General features: G+C 36.3%; 1 long non-coding RNA gene across 9 annotated transcripts; it reads right to left on the bottom strand.

Moving 5' to 3' along the window:
• Window positions 1-9,449: 9,449 nt before the first annotated feature.
• On the bottom strand, window positions 9,450-13,693 carry LOC113323079. 9 transcript variants are annotated; one of them, XR_003347417.1, is made up of 7 exons: window positions 13,412-13,692; window positions 12,673-12,810; window positions 11,341-12,509; window positions 11,011-11,118; window positions 10,796-10,934; window positions 9,894-10,665; window positions 9,450-9,803 (listed from the first exon to the last, which is right to left on the bottom strand). It is a non-coding gene; the product is annotated as an uncharacterized LOC113323079 (long non-coding RNA). The 9 variants fall into 9 exon arrangements; XR_003347414.1 differs by having other exon boundaries at window positions 11,011-12,509; window positions 13,412-13,693; XR_003347415.1 differs by having other exon boundaries at window positions 10,796-11,118.
• Between the last annotated feature and the right edge of the window lie 299 nt (window positions 13,694-13,992).

The following is a 13,992-nucleotide window of genomic DNA, read 5'->3' as shown; positions in this document are numbered from 1 at the left end:
TCCGATTATTGCAAGTCTCGTAATCGGCGTTTAACGGCTAACACTAAACCTCCGATTATAGAATATTTAATGTTCCGATGAGTCATATGTTGCGTACACTTGTGTTACACCTCACCTCAACGACCATACTTTCAAAAAAAAAAGTCGTTGGAACTCTAATCTATATAAGGAGGGTATCCTCTTCCCTTATATGCAACAGAAACATATTTTAACTCTCTCCAACATCAAAGAAATCATCTTCAACATAATGGCCCAACCATTCATTAATCCTACGGAGTTCACGATGGAAGAAGATTAATCTATATGTCGGCGCTATGTTCAATTCTATCCGACGCAAGGAGAAGAACATAGGCAATGAGGTGTAATGAGTATGATTTATTTGGGGAGAATTCAATAAAAAATATGCGTCGACACCGGTAATCCAAATAACCGTCACTCCGCTGATCTTTTCTGACGAGTTGGTTCAATAAATGGACACGTCGAAGAATTCGTCCATTTAGCTTATCTTATGAATGAATATCGATTGAGGGGTGGAACCAATGATGAGGTTACATCACGATCTCTAGGGGAATGGCGGATATGGAAAAGATCAAACTTCCATTACGAAGCTCATTTCAAAATCCTTAAGGCGATGGACAGATTTAATCCATTTAGGGCTCGTACAAGACGTCCACAGAGCTAATCACAAGTCATTGTAATAGAATTGTCGAAGTATAATCGTTATATAACATTATGATATTCAAAATTTTAACGAAAATCAGGAGTTAGTATATTATGTTATCTACCGATTCTGTCAAAATTTTCAAATTTTTATCACAGTTTGGTTAGAATCGGAAATTAATATGTTAACTAATCTACCGATTATACTCCAACTGATATTTATTTAAAAAAAACTAGTCGTGCCTCGAAATACACACACAATCAGTAGATAGTAGATAATATTGGCTACCGATTATTGTTATTGAACGAAAATAAAGACTCTGAGTTGAAAATGCCTATAATTGGTGGTTTAAAAAAAATAACAAACTTCCGATTATGATATTCGAGAGACAACGTTCTAACACTTTCAACCGACCGTAGTTCATTATTGTTAGCACAGTGTACGTTGTATCTGTATACTCGTGTTACACCTCACCTCAACGGCCATATTTTCAAAAAAAAAAAAAAAAAAGGTGTTGCGACTCTCATCTATATAACGAGGGTAACCTCTTCTCATTTATGCACCAAACTACACACATCTATCTTGTGTATTCTACAAGAAGATCTTCCATCGTCTACTAATTCCAATTCATTCTATATCTCATATTACAATCATGGAAACCTTTGACGCAGCTGAAATTTTTTCCATTGTCAGAACATGGTACCACGAAACAAGACGTGAATATGTCATAGCCGGAAGGTTAATGTTAGAGCACTGCTCGGTCAAACTCGCATGCGTTGCTATCTCAAGCATGTTTGTCAATGTTAGTGATCAAAACTATAAGTCTTGATTTCTAGTCTACTATAGCTAAGTCTCGGACTAGAATAGAAAGTGTAGTTGAGCTCAAGAACTCCATGGTGATCCTCATACAAGACGAAGAACTACTTAAGGAACTGGTGGAATTTCATCGATTAAAAGGTATGTGGAGACTTGAACTTACCTATCACTCAAAATTCTATCTACTTTATCTCCTATCTTGAGACAAAAGTCGTTTTGCTATATAGACTTTGATTATACACATTTGCTATTTCGAGTCGAGTTTATCTCGCTTATCTATTTCTCGAAATATGTGTTGGTAAGCTTTCGCTTTGGCCAAGTTCATCTTTACCTAGTGACGAAAGTCATGTTATGTTTCAATTACTTGAAAATGGCTTTGACGAAACATAGTTTGTGAATAACAACTATAACGTCCTCTAAGAATGTTTCAATGATTGAAATGAGAGTTCATATTATATAACCATTGTTGGATATAAGCATTGTGTGGTAACACATACATGTATAAGTCCTTATTTCTTGAACCAAAGTATGCGTAGTTTGCTGCTCAGGAAAACCGGAATAGAGTCCGCGTACTGTCGGAGGTTCTCTTCCCGAGAAAATCTGCTGGAGTTTGTAAACTATTTACAAACTTATTCTGTGTACTTAAGTCTGCGTACCTAGTCCGCATACGTAGGTTGGTTATATTCTAAAAACGATTATTCGTGAACTTATACTTATATTAACTAAGGAATGCAAGTTTGCAAACCGTGGCTATAAATTTCATGAATCGATTCGAGTGAATCAAATCGTTTTTGCTTCGGTTGTGACTTGTATACTTCTACAAGATCTAAGCAATTGAACAAGTCTCTAACTAGTTCATTTGAGTCATTTGAACTAGTTATGGTGAAGAAGAATATGGTTGATATGAAAGTGCTCATATGGCTAACCATTTGGTTAACTATTGTTGAACCAACAAATGTACATGTTTGGGTACGGTTGCACAAACCTAAAAAGTGCATTTCATTTGTGTGTAACAAGCTAAGTTTCGATCTAATGGTTGAAAGATATTAGCTTGAATCTAATCAGGTTTTCATCTAACGTTGAATATTGAATGTTTTGTTACTAAGCTAACATTGATTACAAACCCTGATTTGAAAGACTATATAAAGGAGAACTCTAGTAACTGGGAAAACTAATCCCCACACCTCCTGTGTGATACTAGTTGTATAAGCTAGATTTGATTCTCCTTTAACCTTAGGTTTCTACCGAGACCCTATAGGTTAACGACTTGAAGACTTCATAGGGATTGTGAAGCCAGACCGATACTACTTTCTTGTAGTTGTGTGATCTGATCTTGTTGTTTCTATCGTATTGAGTACAATCGTAATGATTGGCTTGAGATTGATATCTCCGATAGGCAAGGTATAAAAATAATCACAAACATCTTCGTCTCATCGTTTGTGATTCCACAATATCTTCTTTCGCCGCGTCGATTAAGATTATTGTGAGGTGATTGATAATACTAGGCTGTTCTTCGGGAATATAAGTTCGGGTTATCAATTGGCTCTTGTTCACCTTGATTTATCAAAAGATGGAACAAAACTCGTAGGTATTTCTGTGGGAGACAGATTTCTCTATTACCTAGACTTTTCTGTGTGATACATATTTGTTTATTAAAGTCTTCGACTTTGGGTCATAGCAACTCTTAGTTGTGGGTGAGATCAGCTAAGGGAATCAAGTACGTAGTATCCTGCTGGGATCAGAGACGTAAGGAGCGCAATTGTACCTTGGATCAGTGTGAGATTAATTGGGGTTCAACTACAGTCCAGACCGAAGTTAGTTTGTAATAGGCTAGTGTCTGTAGCGGCTTAATACAGTGTGTGTTCAATCTGGACTAGGTCCCGGGGTTTTTCTGCATTTGTGGTTTCCTCGTTAACAAAACTTCTGGTGTCTGTGTTATTTCTATTCTGCATTATATTTGTTTATATAATTGAAATATCACAGGTTGTGCGTTTGAATCAATCAATTGGGAAATCCGACCTTTGGTTGTTGATTGAAATTGATTGATCCTTGAACATTAGTCTTTTGTACCGTTCAAGTGATTTCTCTTGTATTCAATTAGACTCGCAGATTTCTATTTGCTTGAGTAAGAGTTGGATCGACAAACAGAGACTCTTTGATATACTTTATTAAGATTGAGTCTAGTTGATTCTCTTGAAAGTATATTGGAGTTAGTCCATACAGATTGCTAATCGAAATATTGGGTGTGGTTGTTGTACCCCCGTTTTTTCAGTTAACACCCGAAATCTTTTGGGGGAGAGTGTATATCCAATTTGTGCGAGATTATGGAAATCCAAAGCAAAGATCCCTCCAACAAGTTCATGACCGTTTATGACTTATCCAAGGGGTAAATGATTACATAACGATACAAAAGAGGATCTTTAACACTAGCTAATTAAGCTTGTCGATCCAAAAATCTGTAAGTATTTGCATACTTCTTTTACAAAAGACCGAGTGGATATATCTTCTTACTAAACTATACAAATTTAGTATTATTTTTTGATCGGTTATAGGAACTTAGCATTCTTTTGTATTTGTTGGTTTATATAGGAGACACCCGTAAAAAGGCACTACTTAGAGGAAAAGGGAAAAGAATTTATATATGATGGAAGTTAAGAATTCTTGAAGGTCGTGGCCACAATATAGAGTTTGGCGCAATTTGGATTTATTCGGAAGTTATTATCTTATCTTATCTATCGATTCTGTGAACATTTTCCTAAATTATTATCTGAAATTTGTTACCATTGGAAGTTAATATGTTATGTAATCTACCGATTCTAAGAATATTTTCAAAATTTGTTTGTCAGAGTAAGGTTATAATCGGAAGTTAGTATGTTATTTAATCTACCTATTATGGTAGTGTTCCATTTTCTTCAAGGTTCTGAGTTCAAAATGCATATAATCAGAGATTTAGAAAAATAACAAACTTTCTATTATGATATTCGAGAGACAACATTGTAACACCTTAAACCGATTATATCATATATGTTCATAGGATTTTTCAAAAAAAAAACATGTACAAAAAAGCCGGTTCAAATTAACATTTTCTAAACATAATGACCAAACTAATCATCATCATCATCTTTGATCAATTCGAGCAACCCATCGGGAAAGTTGTTCTTCATGACGCCATCCCAATCAACCATGTTGGTCTCATATTATTTCACCCAATCCTTGCAATGATTCATTGGTAAGTAATTGTGCCACTTACTTAATGGAGGTAACGGACAATCTTTCTTTACCCTAAAGCCGATAAAATGCATTTCTTTCACAAATGCCATAACGATTCTTCTATCTTTAACCGACTCATCGCAAACCGTTCTTGTGGGTGAAAACGTCATACTAAGTCCATACATAGGAGGAACAAAGAAATGTACCACGCAATTCAAAATGTCTGCTAGGAGATATCCAAATTTAGGCATTGTCATCCAATACTTGGATCCAATTGTCTTCAATCCCTTTCGGCACTTTACACGCGCATCTAAGTATCTGAACTCTTGTTCATTGTCTCCTCTCCTCATCATATCCATATAGAAATACTTATCCTTCATTAGTTCTACCACCATCTTATTTATTAAATATTGGCATTGGGTGAAATCTTCGATAACAACCTCTCTAAAGTAACCCATTTTTTCTGTAGTGACGTGAAACCCACAATTGCCATCCCCATCAACCTCGTCAGTGGGCAAAAAAAATGGAACAATGAGTGGAGGGAGTTGTTCCAAATACTCTTTGTATATTGTACACGTGGTTCGATTTGGTATTCCATGAAGATCCCTAAGGCAACGAAGAGTACCATTCTTCTCTTTTATAGTCACAATTTCCATTGGTTGGGTTGTTGCGAGGCGCCCATTTTCTCAACAACTTCTTCGACCACCTCGGCTTGACTTACTTGAGAAGGATCCGTAGAGACCTTTGGTCTCACTTTTCATGCGGTTGGTCCACTTTGATCCTTTCTTGGACGACCTATTTTCTTAGGTTCCGCCTCATATTGAAATTAGGATTTTGAACCCTTGTGCCTAGATAATATTCTTTTATTATACAAATACTCCTTCAACTATTTTCTTTGGATGGTCCTCGTCACTTCGGTGTTCGGCCTACCGGCCCCCTTTTGCTTAATAGGTTCATCAACCTCCCGTAAACAAGGGTTGAAGGGCTTCCTCCAAATGGTGCACCAATATTTGTTTTTTTAGCGCCATTTGATGCAGCGTAACGCTCGGCTATTCGTGCACATAATTCCGACTCCAACAAAGACGTACCTTCAACTACCGGGGTGCTTGGAGTGAAATTTAATTTCTTCCAAAATGGATGAATATCATTGATGTCAATCACTTCAACATATCTACCCAACTTATGACGACATGGGAGACCAATACCTATCATATCCTTGCAAACACAAATCGTATTCTCGTCATCGTAAGCTTTATAAAGATTCAATTGTTTCATCATGTGATTTATTGCCCATCTTAAAAATTTATTAACAATTCCCTTAGAAGCAATCTTTCCTTATCATGTTCCATTGGGAATTGGTGTAAACTAAATTTCATATATTTCCTAATCTTTATGAGATCATGATTGGTGTATTCACGGATTGCTTTTTGGATCAACACAACTCCATTTTGACTACCAAGTAAATTTTTTTAATCGTCCATGAGACCCCTCCACAATGCTTGTCGCCTCATTCTTGAAGTTCCGATATTCATATGTCCATGCAAACACAAACCTCTCCTTATGCGGCGCCAACCATTATGTTTTACAATACTCAACGGGTTTTGGGTAGTTCGTGCCATATTCATCCTCAAATTTCTTCAATTTATCTTCATAAATTTCCTCGGTCGTCGACCAAACCATCTTGTCCCATGCTTTCATGAACATTTTCCAAATCATTTCATCCTCCTTCCACTTTTCTTCAAATAACCTTTTCCGTTCCTCTCGTTCTTCCAAGATTAATTTACTAATGCGCTCATCCTCTTCCTTTAACCTCTTGATATCCTTCCTTGGTTTTTTAGCTTGGAAATGATGATGGCAATTGGATTTGAGGTTGCATTGAATGTGCCACGTACTTTGGGCTTCCGGAAACACTACCGCTATTGAATGCATTAAGGTTTGATCGTTATCCGTTACAATAACTCTTGGAAAATTATCACCGTTATAAATTGACCGCAATATCTCCAACATCCAAATGAAACGCACATTGTTCTCATGATACATTAAACCTCATGCAACCATAAAAGTGTTTTTTTCCGAAGTGTAGCAAGCAATGTTCAACAACGGCACGTTATATTTGTTATTCTTATAAGTAGCATCTATCAACAAAATTTGATGAAAGTGTTGAGACAATTGGATAATTTCGGGATGTGCCAAGAAAATACGAACCACTTTACCATCCTTTTCTTCTCTTGTCAACGTGTAGTCGTGTAACTCCGCTAACAACTCCGATTGTTGCATGACCGTTTTACCATCACATTCCGTCCTTTTGATCGTAGCTAGGGCCGACTTAATTGTAGACAAAGAAGACAAGTTGTTGGGGTCGTCAGCCTTTATTTTACTTAAGATCGCACTCGCTTTTTGGATCCGCATAGACCTCACCATCTCCATTTCATTTGGTTTAAGCTTGGAAAACATTACATGTCCAATTAGAGTATCCGGATCATTGTGGTTGTGATAATCATTATCAACTTTAAACATTTTCCACTTTATACCTTCCTTACCACCGGGATTATAGAAGACAACCTTAAATGGGTATCTTATCTTCTTTATATTGCTTCGGTATTTCCTCTCCGCCTTCCTTACGTACTTACTATTATTTCCCTTGTGACTCGTTCGCTTCCCACCTCGCTCACAAATCATTTCAAATCGAGTTTCACCACATGATTGTTTTGAACTACCACGCACATCTTCTCTTTTGCCTTGTTCATAAGCCATTCCTTTGCCTCGGCCTTACTTGAAAATGACTAAACGCGCATATATAACAAAACAAATCTCATAAACATAAGCATTTAACATACATATTTTTTAAAGAAAAGAGTAGTAATGAATATACCAAATCGTTTGCATAGTGTAGGGAAATATCGGGCCTCAAATATAAATCATCAACAAATACTACAACGACCTGCAAAAGGAAGCAACAAGTTTTACTATAACAATCGAACGTCATGTAGTAAGTTTTCCTACTGATTGTTCCATAATCGGTAGTATAGTTTGTGCCACAGACTACCGATTTCAATATAAAAATTTAGACAATCTCCTAAGTACAAAAAAATACATAATCGGAAGCAATATATATAGTAAAACATCTGAATATTAATAATCGGAAGCTAACATAATTAATAGACTTCCGATTTTCCTTCATGAAGAATTACAATTTTTACAAGTTAGCGAAAATTTTATTTTGGGGTCAATGATATATTTGGTAGTTAGATAAATTTACAATACTACTGAATGTAAAAGATAAGAATACTGAATTTATAATTTTGGAGGAATTCGTTTTTGGGGACATTATTATAGTCGGTAGTCAAGTTGTTCAACACAACTGCTGAATGTTGATATTTTTGGAAAATCGATTTGGGGGTTTTATCATATTCGGTAGTAATTTACTTTCATGAAACTACCGCATGTTATATTCGGTAGATATGTAGATACATTATCTACCGATTATGTGTGGTTCATGGAATTCAATGCATGCGGGAATCGAGTTTTCTAGTTTACAAACGCATTCAAAGTGGGTATTTGAGTTTCTTAACACAATACAGTTTGATGTATCATTAGTTTCTTAACACAATACACAACAGTGCATTTTCTTCCATGTCGTCTAGGGCTTCCTCTCCACAAAAGTTTGGATCATTCAACATATATCCCAAATCGCCTTCTCTAAACAGTCGTGACCCTTTAACATTATGTTCTTCGCCATGATTCTCACCCTCTTCTTCATATCCATCCATTTTTGTTGTTTATTTAAGAAAAAATGGTTTTTCCCTTCTTTTTTTCCCTTCTTCTTCTCTAAAAAAAAAAAAAAAAAAACACAAATTTCCTTCAAATACTACACTCCTACAATCGGACCAACTATTTATATTTTATCTACCGATTGTTATCGGAGGATAAAAAATTTATATTATATGCCGATTATGTGAGGGCGATTTTGCCATTACAAATTACGCGAGATAAGGGCTGACTTCAATTTACGTTTGGGTGATCCCTTTTTGTCTTATTGGTGGCCCTTAATTCCTTTCGAGTGACCCTTAAAAATGCCAGGTTTATTTGGCTGATGTCCACTGTAAAGCTTAATGCATTGTTGTTTGTCATCCGAACCTTTTGCGTTCTTATTATTTGGTACGCGTGAAAAAAAAACGATTTCTTTTATAATCTTTCTTTTTTTGTTTTGATAAATCTTTTTTTTTTTGTTTTGATCAGACAGCTGGGAATTTCTTTGTAATCTTTGTTTGTCTAAACCTTAATAACGTGTTTGGATACACATCCAGAAGTAGCTTGTTGACTTCTAGAAGTCAAAAAGCAAGAATTCAGTTTGGGTGTAGAATTTCAGAACGACTTCTAGAAACAGCAATTCATTGGACCTTTCGATACAATCAAATAATTGCCAGCAAAATATCTGGACTTCTGGCTTCTACTTCTGGAGAAGCAGAAGTCGGAAGCAGAATTGTAGCCAAACGCACCAAGGTCCCTAACTTTAAAACTTGTAGATTTTGAATTCAGCTCAGCTCAGGAAAAAAAAAATCCCCCTAATAGGGAATGGTGAACCCCACATGAACAGAAATTGATGAGACCAGTGTAGGACAGAGTTGTCTTCTCTCAAGTCTCAATCCCTTCCTCCTATAGCATTTTACAGGTTGGTTACTTGCACTTAACTCAACATCCTCTAAGAACATGCAAAAAGAGATCTTTATGATACTTATTCCTACACACTCCATGATTTAAATTTTTAATCAAGGACAGGAAAACTAACACTGCATTATAAGTTATAACAATCTAATTATACTTCCAATAGTATTAATAAAGTTTACAGGCCTTCTACACAATCTCCATCAAAGCTGGCAAAGAAAAATAATTACAAATGTTTAATGGATGGGTCGATGACCTAGGTGACAAAGAGTGGGGAGGGGAGATTATCATGCAGAAAAAATAAAGACAAAGTGGTCTTGAGCTGGTATCATTTCTTACATGCCACAGAATGGGTCTGCACCATATCATGTCTTACGAAGCGATCTTGCTTTCATAATAGCCGGCACAGCTGCACTGGCAGCATAAAAAAAGAGAGCGCCGAGTAATCCGTCTGCAATCATTTCAAACATTTCTTTCAAGTCCTTGAACAGACTATAATTCTAAGCCGATAAAGTTTAAAGATAACGTAAAGAACATTCACCTGTTTCGGTCCGATTTAATAATGTTCACCTCAGGTACCAACCTTGCCAGAAGCCTGGTGCATCCTAAATCAAATATATCAATTATAAACAGAACAGTTAGGACCAAGCTGGATCTAGCATAACCCTATTTATCTCGTTGTTTATGTGCCCTATTGCGCAAGTAAATTGAAATACAAGAATAACAACACTGTCATATTCCAAAGAATACTTCAAGAGATGTACAATATGATGTACAATATAATTGATTTCTATAGACATTTCTGTTTCAAAACGGTAGAAGTTATATTGCAAACAGGTGTGTTAAATTATTGCTTCAGCAGTTATCATTCACAGGATAGGGTTCATAGATATCAGTAGCCCTAGCAAGTAAACCATTTTACTTAACCTATATGTGACAGATAGTGTTTGAGATACGTAATTTTACTGGGGTCAACCCTCCAACATGCAATATCGAGCTACTGGACAATCTTTTACAAGGAGAGCTTCGTTAAAGGAGGACAGACTATATTATTACTCCCGCCATTCAAACTTTCGAGAAAGCTTTACGGATAAAGAAATTTTACATGTGGATGTATTTTAGTCCACAATACTATTAATGGATAACATGAAGAGGAGAACAAACCACCAAACATTGACACACGTAGTTCATGCTCTTCATAAAGTCACGATTTATGTAATGTCCAAGTGAGCGAATATAAAGCATATCCCTGATCTGAAGTTGGCTCGGTCGACTTCTCTTAAGTTCCCTCAGTCCACCTGTCTCAAGAGAGGCTACAAAAACAATGTTTCACAAGACAAATATTTGACTCTGTTCACATTTAAGCATATAGTGTAAATTTAATCATATTTGACACTAACTGAAAATGTTGAAACTGCTTTTAACGGAAGTTTTCTTACTTACCATCGAGCAAAGCTATTCCTCACTGGACATCTTCTGGTTGTCTTGTGTGAACAAGAGCCCGGGACAACTTGATGATGTTTTCATTCTTAACCTCATCTGGAGCATCATCTCCGGCCTCTGCGATATCTCTCTCACAATCCTGTGTATGCATAAAGAAAATTAGAATACAACAAACAAACTTGCACCAAGTCTAGGAAGAGTTCAATATGTATTACAGTCTCATAATTCAGCATCCTAGATTAGCAAAACCTCCATCATTGGCAAGGCATTTCTTGCACTTAAAAATTTCCCAATCCCAAGAAAGCCTTCCCACTATCGAACTTCTATCACGTCAGAATGTAGATAATCATATTTCTAAATGACAGTACAAGAAAATGTTTGGCTTACCTACTTCAAGGCACGTGTAAAAATTAAATGTCAGTAAAAAAGACAAGTCAGAAGCAGTAGAAACTCCGGAAAGATCAGAGATGAATTCAGGATCCAGTCTAAACTCATCTTGTAAGAAAGAACAAAACCACCTAAACAATGTGGCGTAAAAAACTCACCGCAAACAATCCCCAGAATAGTAGTGTATTAGGCATATGAACACCCTTGAACTTGATATTCACTCTTGCGTGAAACAGCTAGCCACCTTTATGAGCAAACACCTCCGCATCATGTGAAAATAATGAACAAAAAGACGCCACTCCTGGTAGTCTATATGACTATTTGACATTTCCAAAATACGGTTCCTATGGACGTTTAGACTTCTTTCATGACTTTACAGACACAAATTATAAGTCCAACTATTCTTAAACCTAAATAAAGCACTAAAAACAAATGATACTGCCACCACAAAATTGGGTGTGCAAGTGCAAACTACGAAAGTATTCTCATGGTCATTGTAGGTTTCAGAACATTTTCGCTAAACCCAAACAAAGACTCCCAGTAGTTATTATCTTCAATGTGTTCAGATTAGGTGCAACGCCATTATCCATTATAGTCATACACAACAATTTGGTGGTAACATGAAAAAGAAAGATTGGATAGGAAACGAGGCATAAACTCTGAAATGGTAAATTGATAACAACTTACTTGGTAGACAAAAACTTACAAGAATCATATCAAGATAATATTGGTGAGGTCCACCAACGAGAAACCAGAGAACCGATCCGAATTTTTTCTTCAGGGTTAAAGCTTGGTTGAAGTGTGGTGCAACCAACAAACCAAATTCAATCATAGTCTTATTAATACCTCGTTTATGCACATTTATGTACTATAACCAGATTGGCATGCCAAGTCAAAAAATTCACATACAAAAAGAGTACGGCTGAAGATTCAAGGTAAACTAAGATGCTTTTTGGAAGATCAACGGTGCCATGAAAAAGATCAATTCAAAAGAAGTTTTACTGCAACCAGAGGTTTCGACACCGACTACACACGACATGGGGTCCAGGTCGTTTGTAACTAAGCTATTAATGCTTCTACAGCACTCCACCAGTCCTAACCTTAGAAGTAAGCATTACAGATAAAAAGATAAATTACTGGTTCTTTTTGATCCAGATAACTATTAATGGTTAACATGTAAAGGCGTGGCATCAAACCTCCAAACACTGATTCAAGTAAGATAAGCTCCTTGAATAGTCACCATCTCTGTAATATGCAACTGCGAGAAGATAAAGCATATCCCTCTTTTGAAGTGGGCTAAGTACACCCAGTACGCCCCTATAACCGTCTACAAAAACAAATTTATCAGTTTTAATAAGGTGTCGAGCAGTAAAATTAGTAGATGGCGAGACAAATATTTAGAAATTTGCTTGATTTAGCATACAAAGTACAGTAATTCACATTGACAGGAAATGCTGGAACTGTTTAAAACTGAAAATTTCCCATTTCACCTTCAAGCTTTTGTATTCCTTCCTTGACATTTTCTTTGCCTGTTGAGTGAACAAGAGCCCGGCACAACTTCAGGATGCAATCATTAATAACATCCGTTCGAGTATTCGCTGGGTAGTTTTGAGATCTTCTTTATAATCCTGCACATGCATAAGAAAGGTTGGAATAGGATAACCATCTACTTACTTATTATCACACAACCTGATAATTCAGATTTCAGACTCCAACAATAGATTAACTCTCATAATGAAAGGAGTAATATGTGCTGTAAAATTCCTAAATCATGAAAAAGATCTTCTTGGCACCTTCATCCCAGACTTGTATCACTTACTAGGGTAGTGGTGCTTAAAGTGTAAAAATAAAACCAAGTTTTTACGTTTAACAGGCTTCTGGGTGCCACAAAATTCAACTCATTTTGAAACTAGAGGCTACACCTGATATTTAACATCATTAACTTAACGAAGCAAAAGATTTTTATTTATTCATAACCTAATGATCACTTCATTTAACCCTAAAAATACAAAACTTTGTCAGGATTTACGTACTGTAGGTATTAGAGTAAACCCTAACCTAAAAATCTTACCAGTTATTTTTCTTAAAGAAATGCAGACCAGAAAAGAAAAAACACCAATACTGTTGTATGCATATTATTTATTATGTAAGTAAGGAAGAAGAAAGATTACGGTGATAAACCCTAAGTCGGCGAGAATTTCTTTTTTGAGAGAGAGAAGAACAGCTTACATGAATCATAACATCATATAATGGGAAGTTATCTTCCCTGATCAAAGACGCCACAACCATGCTGGCAAACCTTCCAACCACTCCTTCCAGGTCCATGAAAGTTTTTCTCAAAGCAGAGCGATTTGAGGAGAGGAGAGGAGAGGAGAGGAGAGAGAGAAAAAAGGAAAACTGCGTTCGGAAAAAGCATGGCTGCTAATGGGGACCCGAATTACCAGGGATATCGTTTTATATGAGACAAAAAAATTATACTCGATCCAGACCGTCGGACCACTCAAACGGTATCCCTGCTAATTTCAGTCCCTCCGTTAGCATTCATGGAAAAAAGAGGCCAATTTATTCCACTTCTTTCTCAGAGAACCGGGACTGCGGACCCCGCTCAACCTTTTACTTATTTTTTTATTTTTCTATTTTTTCTTAATTTGTCATTTTATTACAAGATATTGGAAGGGAACCGAGCCATTAACTGCGCTCCAATCTCTTTTTGAATGACAACGCCTAATCTATGGAAAAGAAAATCTCCCACTTTGATATTTGCATCATGATTAGCTATATAATTTCGCAACTTTTTCAGAAAATCTATG

This window comes from Papaver somniferum, chromosome 11 (genome assembly GCF_003573695.1).
Source record: "Papaver somniferum cultivar HN1 chromosome 11, ASM357369v1, whole genome shotgun sequence".
Classification (NCBI taxonomy): Eukaryota; Viridiplantae; Streptophyta; class Magnoliopsida; order Ranunculales; family Papaveraceae; genus Papaver; species Papaver somniferum.
This window is presented reverse-complemented; position numbering and strand designations above follow the sequence as displayed.